Source organism: Eschrichtius robustus, chromosome 1 (assembly GCF_028021215.1).
Source record: "Eschrichtius robustus isolate mEscRob2 chromosome 1, mEscRob2.pri, whole genome shotgun sequence".
NCBI lineage: Eukaryota > Metazoa > Chordata > Mammalia > Artiodactyla > Eschrichtiidae > Eschrichtius > Eschrichtius robustus.
The window spans coordinates 80,833,166-80,853,272 of NC_090824.1; the positions used below are offsets into that span (position 1 = coordinate 80,833,166).

Genomic DNA, 20,107 nt, shown 5'->3' on the forward strand with positions numbered 1-20,107 from the left:
TAGACAGTATACATACATACACATATAATACATGCAATACGTACACGTATATACATATAGACACACATATACACCTACATATAAAAGCATATAGCATAAAAATATATATGTACTGTATATATAAATTCATCGTATGTACACGTACATATATCATATATATCAGATATATACATATATACAATGTATACACACACATACACACCTATATGTAAATATGCGCATGTACATACACATATAAATACATACGCAAGTGTGTATATAATAGTATATACATATATACATGTAACACCTAGAAACATATACACATACAGGTATACAACATATATACACACCTATATATAAATACACACTGTATACATACATACAGTGTACATAAACTGTATATCTACACACACCCATATATCAATATATGGGTGTGTGTATATACACAGCATGTTCACATTTATAAAATGTATACTATATATATGCACATACATACATGTATACAATATATACACACAAATATATAGGCTTGTATGTATACTGTATATAGTACTTACACATATACTACAAACGCACGCACATATAAACATATGTGTATACATATATATAATATGTATGCACACATATACAAATTAATAGGCTTGTATATATTCAGTATTTTTACATATATAGTTTTGTTTTAAGGAGTTGACTCATGTGACCGTGAGGCAGGCAAGTCAGGGCAGGACTCTGGGCTGGAGACACAGGGAAGAGCTGATGTCCCAAGGCCATTGGAGGAACAGTTCCCTCTTTCTTCGGAACCTCATTTTTCTCTCCAGTCCTTCAGCTGATGGACGAGGCCCACCCACGCCACGGCATTGACAATCTCCTTTACCCAAAGTGGACCAATTTCAGTGTTCATCTCTTCTGAAAAATACCTTCCTGGCCACATCTGGAATAATGTTTGTGGTTGCCGGGGCCCCACGCAGTGCGCACATGAGATTAACCATCCCCGTGGCGATGATGACACTTTATTTTCTCCCTTGACCATTGTCACTACTATTCCAATTAAAATGGCAGCGCCATGAGGGCAGGGCATTTCCTTTTTTGCCAGTACTGAGCGTCCAGGGTCTGGTGCCTAGCATAGGCTAAATACAGGGCATTTTTGTGAACAGAAGCCGGGATTCCGGCTGTCATATTTAATGAGGAATTATAGTCTTATTATTGGGTGGGGGGTGTGTGTGTGTGTGTGTGTCACGGTACGTCAAGGGCGGGAGTCGAACCCGCCACCCCAAGCCCCGAGGGGGTCTCCCCGGGTCCCGACTTCGGGCCGGTGCGGGTGGCCGGGGGCAGCCGAAGACGTGCGTGCGTGCGTGCGTGCGTGCGTAGGTGGAGCGGGCGAGTCCACGGGGTGGGCGGCGCGCGCGCGCCGCGAGTGAGTGGTTCAGCCCGGCCCCGGCTCATTGTGCTCGCCTCACGCCGGCCCGAGTTGGCGGCAGCGCTGGAGGTCCCGGGCCTGTGACCACAAAGAGGGAGCCGGGGGCCAGACGGGAGCGCGGCGGCGGCGGCGGCGGCGGCGGCGGTGGCTGAGGTCCAGGCCAGGCCCCCTCCCCTCAGCCTCCCGCCCGCCCGCTCGCCTGCCCGCCCGCCTGCCCCGCCCCCGCCGGCGGGCGTCCCGCCCCTCCCCCCAACCGCCAGACTAGCCTGGTGCGGGGGCCGCGCGCGAAGACATGGGGGAGAAGTTGGAGCCCAGGCTGGAGTCGTCCGTGGGGGCCGAGCCCGCCGTCTACCCGTGGCCGCTGCCGGTCTACGTGAGTGCCACCCGTCCCCTCTTCCCGGACCCCCGCCCCTCTTCCCCCACGGCGCGCGCTGAGCCCACCGAGAAACGGAGCGACTCGAGTCGCCAGACCCTCTTTGGAGCCCCCCTTCCCGCCCCGCCGTGGTTCTCCGCGGCCGTGTCCAGCCCCCGCGCGCAGGGTGGGCAGAGGGGAGCCGGGGCCGGCCGGGGGCGCAGACTCGGCCGCGGGGACCCCGCGCTTCCGAGGGGCGCCCGAGGCGGGCTGCCGTTGGCTCTGTAGGGCTGGGGACCCCGGTCCCCCCGGGCCTGGACTGCCGGCGGGCTTGCCCTTCCGTACTTTATGATCTGACATGTAGGGTTTCTTTTTCCTGGTAGTTTATTCTTAGCGCTGTCAACGTGCTTAGCTTTTTTATTTTTGAGGACACCCTTTCCTTCCTCTCTCCAGTTTTTTGTGTTTTTGTTTTGTGGTGTTTTAGTTAGGCATTTTGTCCCTCTGATCTTGAGTGGGTGGGCTGGCTGGACCCTTGGAACGGAGGCATTGTGTCCTGTAATTTTAGTGGGTGGGCTGGCTGGACCCTTGGAGAGGAGGCATCCTGTCCCCTGATCTTGAGTGGCCTTTGGCAAATGACACGCCGAACGGAAATTTACACAGGCGTCCGGTGATTCCAGAAATGCAGGGTGTCCGGGCAGGTGGGCGCCCGGCCTCTCGTCCCCCGTGGCGGCGTGGTGCGCGTGTTGTTGTCTCAGGGTTTACGCTTGGGCCCTGCAGCCCACCTTCGGGAGGGAAAGCGCAGCGGGCGCCTTGAGCCGGCGCCTTTGGGGCGCCCTTTTGTGCGCTCGGCTTGCATGGGACCGGCCTCCAGGGGAGCCGGCGGGGAAGCCCGCGCGACCCGCCCCTCGCGCAGGCTCCGTGTGTGTCAGTTTTTGGAAACTGTGTCGCGGCCGGGGGCGGGGTCGCGACGCTGGGACCGCCTGGGAGCCATTGTTGAACTCCGGTCCCCGGTTCTCCGCAGTTCTCCGAGGTCGTAGGGTTTCCAGCCCGCCACTGCGCACTGGCGCTTTCTATTTTTGCTCTTCCTGTGCCCGGAGGCACGGGTGAGCCTGGGCTCTGGCTTTTCCGGTTGGGTAACTCTGGGTGGCCCGGGTGGGCGGCCTGAGCAGTAGGTAGGTTGGGGAGACATCCCAGTGGAGGGAAACTGAAAGTGGGGAGAACCTTCAGAACTGCAGCGGATCCACTTGCCTTGCCTCCCCGCCCCTCTTACTGCACTTGTCATGTATGGGTTGGCTGGCCGGCGCATTTTTCAAAATGTAATAATTTGTTTATCCTTAGTAGCTGTGAAGCATAGTTCACTTGTAGTGCACAGTTGTAGGAGTTTTGACAGATGATCACCGTCAGGTGGCAGAGCAATCCTGTCATCCCATTTGCTGCCCTTTGGCGCCAGCACGCCTCTAGCCTCTTGGCCACTATCTCCTTTCTGTCCCTAAGGTTTTGGCTTTTCCAGAAAGTCAGGTAAACGGAACAACAGCATGTAGCTTTTTGATTCTGGCTGCTTTGGCTCAGCAAAACCTATGCGAGATTCATCCCTGGTTTGTTTTTTGTTGTTGTTGTTTTAAATATTTATTTATTTAGTTATTTACTTGGCTGTGCCAGGTCTTAGTTGCGGCACGTGGGATCGTCATTGCCGCGTGCAGTATGTTTTAGTTGCGGCGTGCGGGATCTAGTTCCCTGAGCAGGGGTGGACCCCGGGCCCCCTGCATTTGGAGCGTGGAGTCTTAGCCACTGGACCACCAGGGAACTCCGTCATCCCTGTTGTTGCGGGTATGAGAAGTCACTCCTTTTTCTTGCTGTGTTGTATTCCATTTTCCGTTTGTCCATTTGCCTGCGGGTGGCAGGACTTGTGGGATGTTTCCAGTTTTGAGGGGATCAGGAATAAAGCTGCTGTAAACATCCCAGGGCACGTTTCCATGTGAACTTGGGTTTTTACCTCACTTGAGAAAATACTCAGGAGTGGGACTGGGGTCTGTGCTAAGTGTATGTTTAACAACCCTTCTGCATCTTAGAAATTGGTATTTTTGAGTATTGGAAGAGTTTAGAAATCCACTGTGACCCAGCACCCAGGCACTTGAAACGAAGTTGAAAGTTCATCTGGAGATGGTCACGTTGTCCCCATCACTGTCTTTTATTCGAGGCAGAGCAAGGCCACAGATTTGTAACCCTTGTAAGGGAGGCCTCGTGTGCCCAGGCCCTGGCAGGACCTGGCTTTCTAGTGGTGGGCGGTTCTGAAGTGGAGAGCGTCTTTCCCTTGCTGGCCGGACCTCGCTTGGCAGGGTGCGGGGTGTGCTGCCTGCCTGGCCGGGCGCTCTTTCTGCCGGTTAGCAGCCGTTCCTGGTGTGTCTGTCCTACTACCAGGCAGGCGGTCAGGGGCCCTAGTGAAGTGCTCAGCGAGCCGCAGCCTTCCTAAAGCTTTGCGGGTAACGTCTGTTACCCTCCCATTTCCCTGCTGAGGAATTTTGCTTTCTCATGGGAAGTGAGGGGGCAGTACTTTATAAGAGTTCATATTTTGTGATGACTCGATGCTGAATACATTAAGAAAATGGGCTCCTTCCAGAAGCTTAACTTCTGAGAAGGTCAGATTACTCATGTGACCACACGTTTGAAATGAGTGAGCTTGTTTGTTCATTGATTCATTCATTCTGCAAGCACCTCCTGGTTATTTACAGTGAGTGTTCCAGGGGGCGCTGAGGACAGTAGACAGTATTCTTTTTTTTTTTTTTTTTTTCAATTTTATTTTATTTATTTTTTTATACAGCACGTTCTTATTAGTCATCAATTTTATACACATCAGTGTATACATGTCAATCCGAATCGCTCAATTCAGCACACCACCATCCCCACTCACCCGCGGCTTTCCTCCCTTGGTGTCCATACATTTGTTCTCTACATCTGTATCTCAACTTCTGCCCTGCAAACCAGTTCATCTGTACCATTTTTCTAGGTTCCACATATATGCGTTAATATACGATATTTGTTTTTCTCTTTCTGACTTACTTCACTCTGTATGACAGTCTCTAGATCTGTCCACGTCTCAACAAATGACTCAATTTCGTTCCTTTTTATGGCTGAGTAATATTCCATTGAATATATGTACCACAACTTCTTTATCCATTCGTCTGTCGATGGGCATTTAGGTTGCTTCCATGACCTGGCTATTGTAAATAGTGCTGCAGTGAACATTGGGGTGTATGTGTCTTTTTGAATTATGGTTTTCTCTGGGTATATGCCCAGTAGTGGGATTGCTGGATCATATGGTAATTCTATTTTTAGTTTTTTAAGGAACCTCCATACTGTTCTCCATAGTGGCTGTATCAATTTACATTCCCACCAACAGTGCAAGAGGGTTCCCTTTCCTCCACACCCTCTCCAGCATTTGTTGTGTGTAGATTTTCTGATGATGCCCATTCTAACTGGTGTGAGGTGATACCTCACTGTAGTTTTGATTTGCATTTCTCTAATAATTAGTGATGTTGAGCAGCTTTTCACGTGCTTCTTGGCCGTCTGTATGTCTTCTTTGGAGAAATGTCTATTTAGGTCTTCTGCCCATTTTTGGATTGGGTTGTTTGTTTCTTTAATATTGAGCTGCATGAGCTGTTTATCTATTTTGGAGATTAATCCTTTGTCCATTGATTCGTTTGCAAATATTTTCTCCCATTCTGAGGGTGACAGTATTCTTCTTCTCAAGAAACTTATGAACTAAGGACGGTAGGTGATCTATAAACACAGAAGTTCAGCTGAGGTGTAGTGCCCCATATATGGGATCAGCTGAGGTCCCAGAGGGTGGGGCTGCCAGATTTGCCCTGGGGGAGGTGTGGGTGGCTTCTCTGAGGAGGGGACACCCGCAGGAGGAAGTGCAAACAGCCACAACCGCCTGTATGCGGAAATGTCCAGCCTCCAAAATGGGCTTTTGCGCAATTGACAAATAGGAGGGCGGGGTGCAGGGCGAGTTTTGTTCCTTCTGTGACTGACAGTTCCCAGATATCCACTTATAGCTCACGGTGGTATTTCTAAAGCAGGATGGCCCTTCTTTTGGTGGGAAAACCGGGTCTCAGCTCAGGAGGAAGCAGGTGGTATCTTCGGCTGCCTGATGGCAGGGCAGGAGCCAGCGAGGGCGTGCAGTGGTCCTTCCCCTCCGTGGCTCACTGAGACTGTGGGCGTGGAGCAGCCCCAGCGTGACTGTCCTCTCCTGCTTCTGGCTTCCTCCTGAGAGCCCACGAGTCTCTGATGAATGCCCGCTGAGCAGTCACGCCCTTCACTCGACTGTGAGTAGTAGCTGAAGTGGGCGGCCAAGTGAGCCATTCCTCCCTGTGACTCAGAAAATATTTTCTGATCTGACCTCTGCTGGTGTGAGTCCTGCCTAATCTGAGCTCAGGTGGAAGGCAGGTTAACCCTTTGATGACTGTCCGTGGGTGAAGTAGCCTCTTTAAAGAGGAAGGGATCACCGGAAAAGCTTGGTATTCCGTACGTACGTGGCTCTTAGCTTTCGTACTTTGGTCCCTAACATCCAAATGCCGCCCGTATGCTCTGTTCCTGGTGGGAGGAGCCAGAGGCAGCCGGCCCTTTGGATATTCACTAGGCAAGAGGCGGCAGAGCTGCAGGGGACCCGCCCTCAGTCTACCTCTAGGAGCTGCGTCCTTTTTTCCTTAATTAAGTTGAACTTTTTATTTTGAGATGATCATAGATTCTTGCACAGCCGTCAGAAATAAGTCGGACACATCCCACGTTCTCTTTACTCAGTTTCTCCCGATGGTGGCATCTTACAAAGCTACGCACCGATGTAATGATTTCATTGGCATTGGTACAATCAAGGTACAGAGTGTTTGGTGTCCCTTTTGAATTCGGGGACCTGTAGGGTGTGACTGGCTGTGTCTGTGCATCCCTGGGTCCCGGGCCCGGCACACGTCTCCCAGGAAACCCCTCTCCTCCCTCTTTCTTTCTGCCGTGTCCTCGTCTCGTGGTCCTGGCGCTCTTCCCCAGTGCGTGCGCCTTGTCTCCCTGGCTGTGGGATGACAGTCCTGTTTCCTTCCTCCCACTGAGGGTGCTGCCTGGAGGCCTCCTTGGCATCTTCTCTGTCCCTTCAAGCTGTCCCTGCCGTTCCCACCAGCCGGGTCTCCTGCCGAGGCTGTTCACAGAGGACGTGCCGGGTGTCTGCCCGTGGTCCTCCGCAGCTCATGCGTGGCACTGTAGTGCCTCCCTCACCGCCCGCCTTTCTCTTCCTTCCCGGACTCTCTCTCCCCACCCACGGCCGCTGTCGCGGTGCCTAGCCCGGGGCTCTGTTCCTCGGCGCCCCCGTGTGGGACCGGGCCCTCTTCCTGTCCGCGGCGCCTGGCAGGGCTGCCGAGTCACAGGTTCCCGTGAGCTGCAGTTGGGAGGTCGGAGGCTGTGTGCTTCACTGAGTATTGACCTTGGATGACGATGCCTCCTCATCTCTGAGGGGCTTCCGTTTGAATCCCCTCAGTTGGTCATGGGGTGCGCGGCCGATGCCCGGAAAGCGCGTCAGACTCACACCAGGTGCACGGGCAGCCGGTGTGTGAGAGAGGTTACCTCTGAGAACGCTGGTCCTTTGAAAACCTGACGCGTCTTTTCCCGGGTGGGGAAGGGGTTTTGCAGGCTGTGTGCTGGGGGGCGGGGGGCCGCCACGGAGTGGTGCCCACGGGGACGGCGGGAGTCGTGGGGCTCAGGGAGGGGAGCTCTCGGGAAGGATTTGCACGTCGCGTGGTGGTGGTGGCTCACGTTTCCCCTGGTGTGCAGGTGGCTCCCTGGCGTCTGCTCTGTGCTCATCCTGCGCGCTGAGTGAGGCTCCCACCGGGGAGCAGGTGCTTGGGCCGCAGGACACGCTGGGCCCACACCTGGTCTGGGACAGACACCAGGTGAAGGGGCGGGACAAGGGGAGGAGGAGCCGCGCTGGGTCTTGTGGGCTTTGTGTCTTTTTAAATAACAGCTTTGTCGAGATCGCATTCACACACCACAGAACTCACCCATATGAAGTGTACAATTTAATGGCTTTTACTATATTCACAGAGCTGTGCAGCCATCACCTCTAATTCCAGAACATTCCATCACTGCAAAGGGCCCGCAGTCCCCTGCCCCAGCCCCTGACACTAGGAACCCCCTCTCTGTGTCTGTGGATCTGCCTGTTCTGGACATTTCCCATCAATGGAATCACACACTGTGTGTCCTTCTGTGTCTGGCTTCTGTCACTGAGCATTGTGTTCTCAGGGTCCGTCCACGTTGTTGTGCGTGGCAGGGCTTCACCCCTTTGCGTGGCTGAGTGATGCTCCCGTGCGTGTGGCCCAGGTCGTGGGGTCTCGAGGCCCCTGGAGAGGCGTTCGTTTGGCTTGGTCCTGGGGTGGGGTGACGCCAGTTGCACTGATACGGTGCTAACAGGACCCCTTGCTGGAGTGGGAGACAGCTGGAAGGCTGGGGGCGCGGCTCGCCTTGGCCTTTGAGACCGCGGGGTGGAGGCCGTGCTGCCGCTTGTCGCTCGCAGAGCGCCGGGCGAGTCCTTCTCCAGCTGTGCCCCCTCGGAAGGGCCTCCTCCGTCCCTGGGCTTTCCCTCCCTTCCCTTCCCGGCCTCGGCCTCGGCCTCAGGCTGGACTGCTCTGTGGCAGTAAAGCATTTTCTTTGGTGAGGGCGACAAAAGTTCTGGTGGTGAACTTTTGGTCGTCGCGTTCCCCCGTCCCACTGGGGTCACTCCACGACGGCCCCTCCACGCGGACCCCTGGCGTCAGGCGCTCAGCACTTGCAACGGCTCCTTGGGTGGCTGGGCGGCCTGGGCTCTTACAGGTGGGTTAGTTTGGATTGAAGCAACTGAAATGGTCTTGTCACCCCTGGAGCTCCCGTGGCGCCCCGTCCTCCTGTGGACCCACCCATGCCCGTCCTGCAGAAGGACGGCTGCCCGGACAGCAGGACATCCCGGCTGGTCCTGGCTCTGCGCAGACTGGCTTCCGTGAGCTGCGGACCCAGGCGTGGAGCTCAGGCTCAGGGTCATGTCTGGAAACGCTCCCGCAGGTGTGGCGGTAGGTGAGGTGGCACACGAGCCACGTGCGTGCTCTCCTGGGAGCCACGTGACGAGTCAAAAGGAGGAGACGAGGTACGTTTTCATAGCATTGTATGTAAGCGAGTACGGCCCAAACACTACGTTTTCAACGTGCCATTTAAAGAGTTACTGAAGGGCACTTTTACTTTGTGTGTGTGCGCACGCGTGCGCACGCTCTGTCTTAGAAATCCGCGTGCATCTTGTGCTCACAGCACATGTCACTGGAGTGGGCCAGCGCACACCACTGCCCCTCGTCCAGGTGACCAGGGGCCGCTGTGGGCACAGTGAGGCTCTAGACCCCTCTCCCTCGTGGGGGCTCCTTCCTTGGACCCTGGTCATCGGGGCCCCTGTGTGCACAGCGGGTCCCACCCGCCCGGGTCAGGGCCACGGGCCCACCGTGTCCTGCACTGTGTCCGTGGCCCGGGAGCCACGGGCCCGCTCCATCTTCTCTCTTCCTCCTCCAGCTGGACTTTGGCCTCATGGGGTGCCGGCAGCCCCTTCCTGTTTTCCCATGTTGACGGTTCCTTGCAGTGCCGGTCTCGCGGGCAGGGTTTTGCGACACGGCTCGGTCCCAAGACCAGCCTGGTTTGTCGCCTGGCCCTGCGGGGAGAGGGCCGGGTCGGCTGTGGGAGGAGAGCCTCCTTCCTGGCTCTCTCCTTTGCATCGCTTTACCAGGCAGTTCCCATCCTTGGCCTGGCTTGTCCTCCGGTACGGTCCTGGGGCCCGGCAGCACCCCCTTGCTGGGGGCCTGCGGACGTCCGGGGCGGACTGTGGACGAGACCCGTGTGATGCTCCACAGCCAGCCTCTCTGCCACGCCCACCCCTGTGTGAGATGCACTCATTTTCAAGTGAAAACCTGTTTGCCTCTTGAATACTCAGGCCCACCACAGGCGCTGGCCCTCCCCCTCCCCCTTCACCCGCTGCTCCCTCCCCCTGGTGAGCGGGTGCTCCTCAGCGGGGCCGCAGGCTGAGAGGTGAGGCTGAGCGCCTTCGCTGGGCCTCGGGGCCCTCTGCTCACCCGCCTGGCTTTCCTCCCAGACGGAGAGCCTTCTGTGGATTTTCCACTCTTCCAGTCAGATCTCTGCTCTCAAAGCCCTGCCACTGGGAGAGGCAGAGAGACAGCCGGCAGACCTCCCGCCGTGTTCCATCTCCCCTGCCTTTGACTCTTCCCGCTGTGCTTCTCCACTTTGGGAAACAGTGTGTGCATCCCACCCTGGCCGCTCTGTCCCACTTGCCTTGGTCCCCACCCCAGGGCTCTGGAGGTGTGCAGAGCCGCGGGGAAGAAGGCAGTGACCCCCAGCCTGCAGGCTGTGCCCCCTGCAGCCTGCTGGGGAGCGGGGACCGCGGGCAGAGGCCCAGGGTGCTCCCCCTCGGCACCTCCTGGGCACTCGTGCTCTCAGCAGATGGTGATAGAGAGTGTGGTCCCTGCTTGCTTCAGGCCGGTGGTTCTCTGAGCGGCGCCCCTGGGCCAGCAGCTTCCCCACCAGCTGGAACTGGTTAGGAATGCGGGTTCCTGGGGCCCAGACCTGCTGACTCTGAAAGTTTGCGGGTGGGCCCCAGAACTCCACTCTGACCAGGGATTCTGATGCTCGTCCCGGTGTGATGCCCCTGCCTCGGAGGCCCCCTGGGTCCCGGCGTCTTCCTGCTGCAAGTGGGAAGAGGAGGACGGAGTCCACGTCTTGCCTCCTCCCTAGTCTCTGCCCCCTGCCTCTCGCCGGGTCCTCCAGGGACGATGTCTCCAGATGTCGTGCCCCTGTCACTGTGAACCAGCCTGCGTGCTCAGGGGTGGGCCGTGCCCTGGCAGCGAGCACCCAGGAGGCCTCCTGTCTAGGCTCCTCACGCAGGACGCAGGGCCTGCGGGGATGAGCGGGGGCGGAGCCAGACCTGCGGGCATCCGGGTGGAGTTCCTGTTCCAACACCTGTCCTCACGGTCAAGGAGGAGGCAGGGGCCTGCCGAGTGGGACAGCCAGACTCCCCCGCCCCATGGGCGGCCCCCGCCCTCACCTGAGCTGGGCAGGGGAGGGGAGCAGGCGGACGGGACGGGCTTGGTGGTGGCTCAGGCCTGATGACAGCCTCTGGCTTCCGCACAGGGTGCTTTTTCAGGCGGGAACGGTTGTGCTTATTGGGGTTGTTTTCCCAGGATCCCGGAGTGAGGCCGCTGGCTGTGTGGTGAGCAGCATTCCGCTAAGCCTCTGCGCGGCTTCCTGCGGAGGCTCTGACACCGTTAGTGAGAAGAGCGTGGGTTAGTCACTGACTCAGCAAGCAGCCAGCAGCGGGCCGGGGCTGTGGCTGGGACGGGGAGGCCGGGCGTCCCGTGCAGTGAGCCCAGGGCTGGCCTCAAACTGTGGCTGGGATGGGGAGGCCGGGCGTCCCGTGCAGCGAGCCCAGGGCTGGCCTCAAACCCCGGAGTTCCAGGGCTCCCCCGGGGGAGGAGGTGTGGGTGCTCCTAAGTGCGGGCTTCCTCAGGGCTGTTCTCAGTTGGACCTTTCTGGGTCGGCTTCTGGCGTCGCTCTGTTCGGAAAGCCTGTGAAGCAGAAGAAGAGGCCACAGCCGAGAAGCTGTGAGAGCTTCTGAATCATCGATGGTGATCAGGGCATCTTAAATCATACGACTCAGGATAGTCGCTGGAAGCTGGCCAGTCCCTAAAGCAGCATCCTCAGATCGTAGGAGGCATGTCGTAAACTGTTTCCTTCCTTTCGTTCTGGTTGTAAAGCTTGGGAGAGCTTGAGTTCATCTCATCACAGATGAGACCACATTCCAGGCCCCTGTCTTCCCAGGTCGGCGTGATGCGGCCTGAGACGCGGTGGCTCAGCCGGGGCTGCGGCCCGCGTGCCATGAGGGCCCCTGCTGCCCCTGCAGGAGGAGCGTCTCTGGGGCGCGTCCAGCCTCCTGGGGGGGCCGAGGGAGGGAGCGCAGTCTGAGCCGGCACGGGCCTGCCACGTGGCGCACGCTCAGGCACACGCGCGTGCTCACGGGGTCCTTTCAGAGCACGCACGCTGTTTTGTAACTCCACAGTGGTGACCGGAATGAGACTCTCCTGGGTACTGTCACATCCTCCTGTGGCTCTAAGACTTGTTCTTACGGGCCGTGCTCGCAGGGTAGTGTATCGGCCTAAACGCAGACATGAATTTAGCAGCTTGAGACGATGTACACTGATGACCTCCCATGGTTTCTGAGGGCAGGGATTCAGAGCAGGCGGACCAGGGGATTCTGGCCGAGGGTCCCTCAGGAGGCTGCAGTAGGGGCTTCAGCCGGGACTCCCCCATCCGAAGGCCGGACTGGGTGGGATGCCTGGCTTCCAGGAGGCCCCTTCCGTGGCTCCTCAGCACGTGGGCCCCCGCAGGGCTGCTGAGGCTCCTCAGTGCACGGGCGCCGGCTCCCCTCAGGAGGAGTGTGACATGGGAGAGCGTTGGTGGAAAGTTCTAGACCCTCCTCCTCATGCTGTGACTACCTCAGCGCCTTGTACACTGTGCTGTGTGCGTTTGTCTTTGAGCAGACCCTGCGGAACAGCGTGGCGTCTTCTCTGCTTTCAGTGGGTACAGGAGCCCAGGGAATTCAGGGCTGCCAGGACTGTCTGTCTGGACTCACTGAATGTTGTGGACCAGGAACAGAGTCTGTCGGCCACGTGAGTGTCTTAGATGCTCAGTATTTTCCTGCTGAGGTGGAGGTGCTTTTAACAATACCTCGCATTTCCTCCTGTAGATTTGTTGTTGTTTTTTGTTTGTTTGTTTTCGCCACGCCGTGCAGCTCGTGGGATCTCAGTTCCCCAACCAGGGATTGAACCTGCGCCCTCGGCAGTGAAAGCACTGAGTCCTAACCACTGCCCCGCCAGGGAAGTCCCTGTTGTTGTTGTTGTTGTTGATAGCTGTTTTGAGGTGTAATTCCCATACTCTTCACCTCATCCACCTAAAGCGTGCCGTTCGCTGCTTTGTAGTGTATTCATTGAGTTCAGTCATCACTACTACCAATTTTAGAACATTCCATCACCCCAAGAGGAAACCCCATCCCCATTAGCATCCCTCCCATCCTCCTCTCCAGCCCTTGACAACCAGGAACCCACTCTCTGTCTCTGTGCACTTGCCTGTTCTGGACGTTTCCCATCAGTGGAATCACACCCTGTGTGTCCTTGTCCGTCTGGCTTCTCTCACTGAGCATCGTGTTCTCAGGGTCCATCCACGTTGTAGTGAGTGTCAGTGCTTCACTCTTTTTCATGGATGGATAATATTTCAGTGTGTGGAGGGACACATTTGTTTATTCGTTCATCTGTTGATGGACATTTGGGTGGTTTCCACCTTTTGGCGGTTGTGAATCGTGCCTCCGTGAACATTAATGTTCGGGTTTTTGGTGTGTTTTTTTTTTTCTGGCTGCGTTGGGTCTTCATTGCTACGCGCGCGGGCTTTCTTTAATTGTGGTGAGTGGGGTCTAGTCTTTGTTGCAGTGCGCGGCTTCTCATTGCGGTGGCTTCTCTTGTTGCGGAGCACAGGCTCTAGGCCCGCGGGCTTCAGTAGTTGCAGCACGCGGGCTCTGTAGTTGTGGTGCACGGGCTTCGTTGCTCTGCGGCATGTGGCATCTTCCCGGACCGGGGCTCGAACCTGTGTCGCCTGCATTGGCAGGCGGATTCTTAACCACTGCACCACCAGGGAAGCCCAATGTTCAGGGTTTTGTGTGGACGAATATTCTCATTTCTCTTGGGCAGACACCCAGGAGAGGAATTGCTGGGTCATTTGCTAACTGTTTAAACTTTGAGGAGCTGCCAGACTGTTTTCCAAACCCAGCTGTCCTCACTGTTTTCTGCCGTTTGCCAGGAGGCCTTGGGGCCGATTGTTCCCATCAGTGGTTCTTCCCCAGGGTTTCTGGGTCAGCAGTGGCGCTGATGCTGCGGGTCGGTTCCCCCGTGTCGGGAACCACTGGTCTGCAGGGCTGTCCTGTGCTGGACCGCGTGTGCTCCATCTCCCGCCCCCGGCCTTGTCTAAGTAATATGAGTTCAATGGATATTTACTGCTCCGTCCTTGGTAAGTTGGAGGATATTATTAAGAACGATAGAAGATTGTTTTTTTCCTTTGCCTTAAAAAAATAAGATTCTGGGCAAAAGGTCACATATCGTAATTCTATTTACAAACGTCCAGAACGGGCAAATCCACAGAAACAGAGAGTGGATTAGTGTTGTCAGGGGCTGGGGAGGGGATTGGGGCGTGTCTGCTAATGGGGTGATGGGAAGTTCTGGAACTAGATAGAGGTGATGGTTGCCCAGCTCTGAATGTATTAAAACCCACTGAACTGTATACTTGAAGCGGGGGCGCATTCTGTGTGAATTATATCTCAGTAGGGCGCTGTTGCAAAGATGAGGCTTAGGACACAAAGGGTGTTTCCGGAGTTGTTTGACCTGTTAGGACCGCTGCGCCGGCGGGCGGGGACCCTGTCCTGGGACCCTCCGGGCATCCGTGCCCTAGCCCATAGGGGCTCTGCCGCGTTGCCGTCCTCCACTGTGAAGCGTGAAAATGGTGGCCTGGTCTGAGAGGGGCAGTCGCTGTCCCGGGGCAGGGCTGGCAGCTCTGGGCCTGACCATCTCACCTCCGGCTTCAGCCCGTCCTCTTCAAGGCCCCTCCTCACCGTGATAGGAACCTTCACCGGTGGGGTGGAGGTGCAGTCTAGAGTTACAGACCGTCCACACGATGCGTCGTCCTCACTTGGTTTCTGCGGGGTCTTGGGTTAGCTGGCCGCCAAGACCCCGGCGAAAGGCCAGAGCGACCCCCGACGTGCTCCTCGGGGAAAGCGGCGAGGCCAGCCCGCCGGGCACAGTGAGGCCAGGAGAGCGCCGCTGTGGCCGGGAGGGAGGACCGCTGCTCGCCCGCTCCCGGTGGTTGCATGAGTGGTGTTTCCCCATTTTACAGATGGAAACCGAGGCCTGCGGTGGTTCAGGGACTCAGAGGCAGGCCTGTGGCTTCCAGGCTGCAGGAGCACCCGGGGGAGGTCCTGGAGAAGGAGGGTCGGGGGCTTCGAGTCCGTCCCGGTCCCTTCCCCGCAGCCCGCTGGGCGGCAGGGTGCTGCAGGAACAGGTGCTCCTGGAGCCAGCGTGTCCCACGTGGCAGGACATGGCCCCAGCGCTGTGGGTGGAGCGCTCTCGTGGGTCCCGCGGGTCGGGAAATGGGGTGGGGAGTCCCGGGGGCTGCAGCACCCGCCTCCTCTGGTCGCCCCCCATCACCGGAGCGGGGAGGGACGGCTCTGAACCCTGTCCCATTGTCTTTCAGGACAAACCCCACGATGCTGCTCACAAAATCAGCGAGACCATCTGGTGAGTGTGGCGCCTGCTGGGGCGGGGCCTCGGGGGGGGCCAGTCCTGAGTTCCCAGCAGCCTCCCAGCCGTGTGCTCCCCCATTTCTCCGTGCTGATCCGCGTCAGCATCGTCAGCATCGAGGAGGCTTGGGAAGCGGGGCTGTGGGGTCAGGGGGGCAAGTCCTCTGAGTGTGACCCAGGACAGGTCTTGGTGCTTCGTGAGCTGGCTTCCTGTGGAAGAGGCTGGAAATCCTGAGTGGCCAGCTTCCCGAGGGACCCCTCCCCTCTCCCCTCATCACCTTGCTTTACTCTTCTCCCGTGGGGTTTGGTGTGACCTTTGGGTTTGGGCCGCTCTTCCCTCTGTGAGCCTGCCCCGTGCTGTGCAGAGGAGGCCGGGTGCCCGGGAGGCTGACCCGGGTGAGATCTGGGAGGAGGGCCGCCTGCTGTGTTCTAGTGGGCTGTCTCCTCACGTGGGACCTGAGGGTCTGCGACGGCCTCCAGAGGGCCCCCGGGGGCCCATGCGCGGAATCCTGCAACCAACCACTCTTGGCTTTAGAATGTTCCACGTGTGTGACCATGGCCCTGGCATCTCGCTGCACTGTGCCTTAAAATCCTTAGCTGTGTAGCCACTGCCTGGGCCACACGCCATTACATCCGCTTGAATCTGGGGTGGCCGGGCTGGCAGCAGTACAAAAGGCTGTTTGGTACATAGGGGTGGTACTCCCCCCTCTCCGTCTTGTCCTTCCTTCAAGAGGCGAGCATTTATCAGTTTCTTCTGTATTGTTTCAGGTTATATGTATGTATATATTACTGTAGTATATTAGTATAAAATCTATCTTAGGGTTCTCCAGAGAAACAGACCCAGTGATGTCTGTGTATATGAGATTAATTTAAGCAACTGAGTCACACGACTTCAGGCTGGCGAGTCTGAAATATGCAGGACAGGCCAAGAGAGGCAGACCCAGGGAAGAGTTGATGTTGTAGCTCAAGCCTAAAGGCAGTCTGGAGGCAGAATTTTATGTATACACATACAGATGAATTCCGTATAATATAGTACAGAGGGGTTCTGTGTAGTTTACCCAACTTTCTCCAATGGTGACGTCTCACATAACTGTAATAGCAAAACCAGAAAATGGACATCGGCATAATCTACAGACTTTATTCATTGTGCATGTATGGTCACGTGTATGCACGCATGCATTCTTGTAACCTCCACCTCAAACAAGACGTAGATCGGTTTCATCACCATAATATTTTTATCCCTCTTAAATACATAAATACAGATATCCTGGAGTTGGCAAGTGTTGTGAACGTAGGGAAGCAGTGTACTAAGGTGTTCATCAGAGAAGAGCTGGTGTCCAGCTTAGGTTGTCATCGTCACTTCCTGATGTGAATCCCAAATTACTACTTTGGTTTTTTTCTAGTATTAACAAATTCCTGACATGAGGTGGATCTTTGACTTACGTAGCATCACTAGATGACCTCTAGTGCGCAGACATGTGCCGGGCCAGCTCCTGGGCCTCTCTTTGTTTTGAGGGTGGTGGGACATCAACACCAGACTAAAGGTTGCCCAGATCTCCCCCAAACCCAGATTACCCCCCAACCCCTGTTTTTAACCACATCAAATGTATTTATTTAATACTTTGACTCATGCTTTTGGTTTTGATCTTCTTTTGAAAGATTGTTTTTCTCTTTTTCCCTTCTCTCCACATAGGAGGAAAAGAGACGTAGAGTTACATCCAGAGAATGGTAAGAATAATAAAGCTTTTTGTTCTGTGCAATATGTAATCCTGATGACTGAAATTACTTTTCTGAAATCTTTTAAAAAGAAGAACTTTATAGTGAGTTGCCAGGGTGACCATAGATAGCTTAAGGATGGTGGGTTTGCAGTCAGGTTATTGTGATTCAGGTAGAATTGTCTTACAAAGAGTGAATTGGGGGCAACTGGCAGTTATCAGAACTAGATCTAAAGGTTGTATTAAATATTAAATGTTGAGGTAATATGTGCCTTTCAGGGCTCCTGAGATGAAGATTGATTTTTGGTGGGAGGTGGGGGTGTGGGTAGGAAGAAAGACCTTTTGAAAACTGCCTCCACGGGAGGAGTCTGTGAAAGTCATCCTTAGGGTGTGTGATTTTGCTTGACAGAGTTGCTGGACCGCTCCCTGCAGAAGAACCGGGAAGAGTAAGACCAGGAACACACGTGGAAGAAGAAGAGAGAGATGATAAAGTAAAGCCTGGTCACCTCCAGGCTTGTCACTTCCACCTTAATCTCAGAACCCATTTGGTTTTAGGAAGGGGGGTCAGGGTGTGGGGAGCGTGTAGGAACAGAATGACTTTCACTAATGATCAAAATGACCTTGGATTCAGCTAAAGTGCTCTTCAAACTCATTTTTCTGCTGGTTCTCTATGTGGAAGGTGTGTCACGGGGCTCTGGTGATAGTAAATCAGCGGTAGGCCTGGAGGTCAGCTGGACCTCTGCTACTTGGTCAGTCAGTCACAGAGCTTCAGTCTGTCCCCTCTCCTGCCTGCGTCTCCTGCCCATGAGGTCTTTGTGAAGGTCTCATTTTCAAACACATGAGGTGCTAAAGTGCTCTAGTATCGTCCAGGTATAAAGTTGCATTCTTAACTGAGATCAGACCAGTTCTTTCCCCAGACCTCCAGCTCCTTTGTAAAATCAGAGTTTCAGGTTCTGTGAAATACAGATGTACCCACTGAACCTCCATGGGAGGGGGCGGGGGTAGGAGAAGGGATTGGGGATCTGATACTGGAAGCTTTACCATTAGACAGCACTGCCCCATATGACAAAGGGCTGACATTGGTCGGGCACAGGTGGTAGAACAATATCACATCCTTTTTGGTTTTATTAAGACGTTGATTAGAAGTTTCAGCTCAGCAGAGGGACAGCACCCTGGGCAGGCACTGGGCCTCCACCATCTATGGATCCTACCCTCCAGCACCCAGGCTAGGTACTCAGTTACCAGCAGCCCAGAGGGCAGGAACAGAGCTCTGCCAGGCTGGCCTTCCCAGAGGGCAAGTGTAAGCAGCACAGCCAGGAATGTGAGCGACAGGCTTTGCTGGGTTGTTGGGAAGGAGGGCGACATCTGGCTCGGCACGGCTGGAGTCAGCGCTAGCCTCCCCTCAGACACGTGCACTGGGCCCCCTGGTCTCAGGCTCACACAGGCCTCCAAAGCCCTTCCCTCGGGATGGCGCTCAGACCCTCCACCCAGCCCACCCTCCCGCCCCAAACACCAGCACATCAAGCACTACTCAGAGAAGGGGGCCTTTAAAGGGCTTTAGAAAATCTTAGAATCCGGATATGGAAGCTACTATGTTTCACTTCTGGCTGAGAGCTCTGCTCCCAGAGCACAGGATGGCCGAGGGGGGCGAGATGGGAGGGTCTGGCTGTGACCCGCAGGCACTGCGGGCCTTTTCAGCCACATGCCTGCCTTCCTTGGAAATATATTTCATTAACAGCCAAACGGAACACCCTGAGAAACAAGAGGAATTACTGGTTCTTTTCAACCCTTAGCAACAGTGAGTTTTCACCACCTTGTATTTCGTCTGCTCTCTGCAATACGCTGGAACCTTCCTTTGGGCGAAAAGTGCCTCAGCTGTCCAGGGCACCCGACACACTTGGCGACTCCGGCTGACCCGGGAGCGCTCTGGGCCCCAGGGACAGGGTCCCTCCATCCTGACCACCCCCTCGTGGGAGTGCTGATGCCAGTCAGCCCCCAGCTCTGGGGGCTCAGCGTCCCCTCGGAAGTGACGGCGAAGTCAAGCTCCCCACCGACCCCCTCCCCCCTGGCCTCCCTCCCGCCAGGGCCGCTTCGTGCGCGGTGCCGGTCGCCCCTCCTCAGGGGGGAGGAGACCCGGGCCAACCCCGCTCCACTGACCTGCCGCTGCCTGTCCGTCCGTCCGGGACGTGGCCGAACAGCCGGTAGGTGTCGGGGAAGCCCCGAGGGCGGGCGCCCTCCCGCTCCGGGTGGAGCCCGCGGCCCGGGGGGGCAAGAGGCGTGACGGGGGTGGGAAGGAGACGGGGCCACGGGAAGCCCACGCCGGGCCAGGGCGCAGAGGCAGGAGGCGGCGAGGGGGTCCGGCCCAGCCGCGAAGCCCGCGCCTCCTTCCCGCCCAGGCTCCAGCGGCCCTCAGACCTCCCTGCCGGCCCCTGGGCTCGGGGTGGGTGACAGGCGCGCCGAAGAAGCCGTCCCGCTCAAGCCGTCCGGAGAGGCCGGCCCAGGGGTTGTGCCTGTTCCCAGCATGGGCCGAGCACCGGGGCCTGAGGGTGTGGAGCCGTCCGGCCGCAGGTCACAGGCTTTGCCTGTCGGAAAGGAGGGCTGCGATGGGGCTGTGCCGACGGAAGGGGAGGATGGAGCCGCCCACAGTCCCCGTTTGCCAGGCAGAGCTGCATCGCGGACCCTGTTCTCAGCAGCCCTGCGCGGCAGGGACACCCAGGCCTGGCGAGTCTGCGCCGCACCCAGGGCCGCTGCGTTCCTGCGCGGCAGCCCCGGCAACTCCTGCTGAGAAACCCCAGAGACCGCGCTCCGTCCGCCGAGCCCACCGCAGCGCTGCAGAGCCCAAGGGGGTTGGGGCTTCACCCCAAACTTGAGGCAGCCACACCTGGGGGCCGCGGCACAAGCGCGGGTGCCACCATCCCCACAGGAGCAGACCCCGCGGAGGGTCTATCTTTTGGAAGTAAATTTAGGCTAACAGGTTTTGCACACAGACTCTTAGAGCTGGGAAAAGTCCTTTGTGTCATTCATGTAGCTTCATAAGATTTTTTTTTTTAATGAGAGAATGGATTTCCTTGAGCAAGAGTGAATTTCCAGGAATGGGTCCCCGGATACCAAGGACTGTTCTGGGGAAGAAAGACGAATGTCTTCTGTGAACGCCTTATAGAACTTATTCTGTATTGTAGCTCTGTCTGGAAACACATGTACCGTTGATCTTTGTAGCAGCCCTTAACATCCTCAAGAGAAGCTCT

The 20,107-nt window shown here is 56.3% G+C and overlaps 1 long non-coding RNA gene across 1 annotated transcript; it reads left to right on the top strand.

Moving 5' to 3' along the window:
- The first annotated feature begins 1,509 nt into the window (after positions 1–1,509).
- On the top strand, positions 1,510–17,514 carry LOC137767535 (uncharacterized). Its single transcript, XR_011074536.1, has 4 exons — positions 1,510–1,772; positions 15,102–15,145; positions 16,841–16,875; positions 17,272–17,514. It is a non-coding gene; the product is annotated as an uncharacterized lncRNA (long non-coding RNA).
- Positions 17,515–20,107: the final 2,593 nt, after the last annotated feature.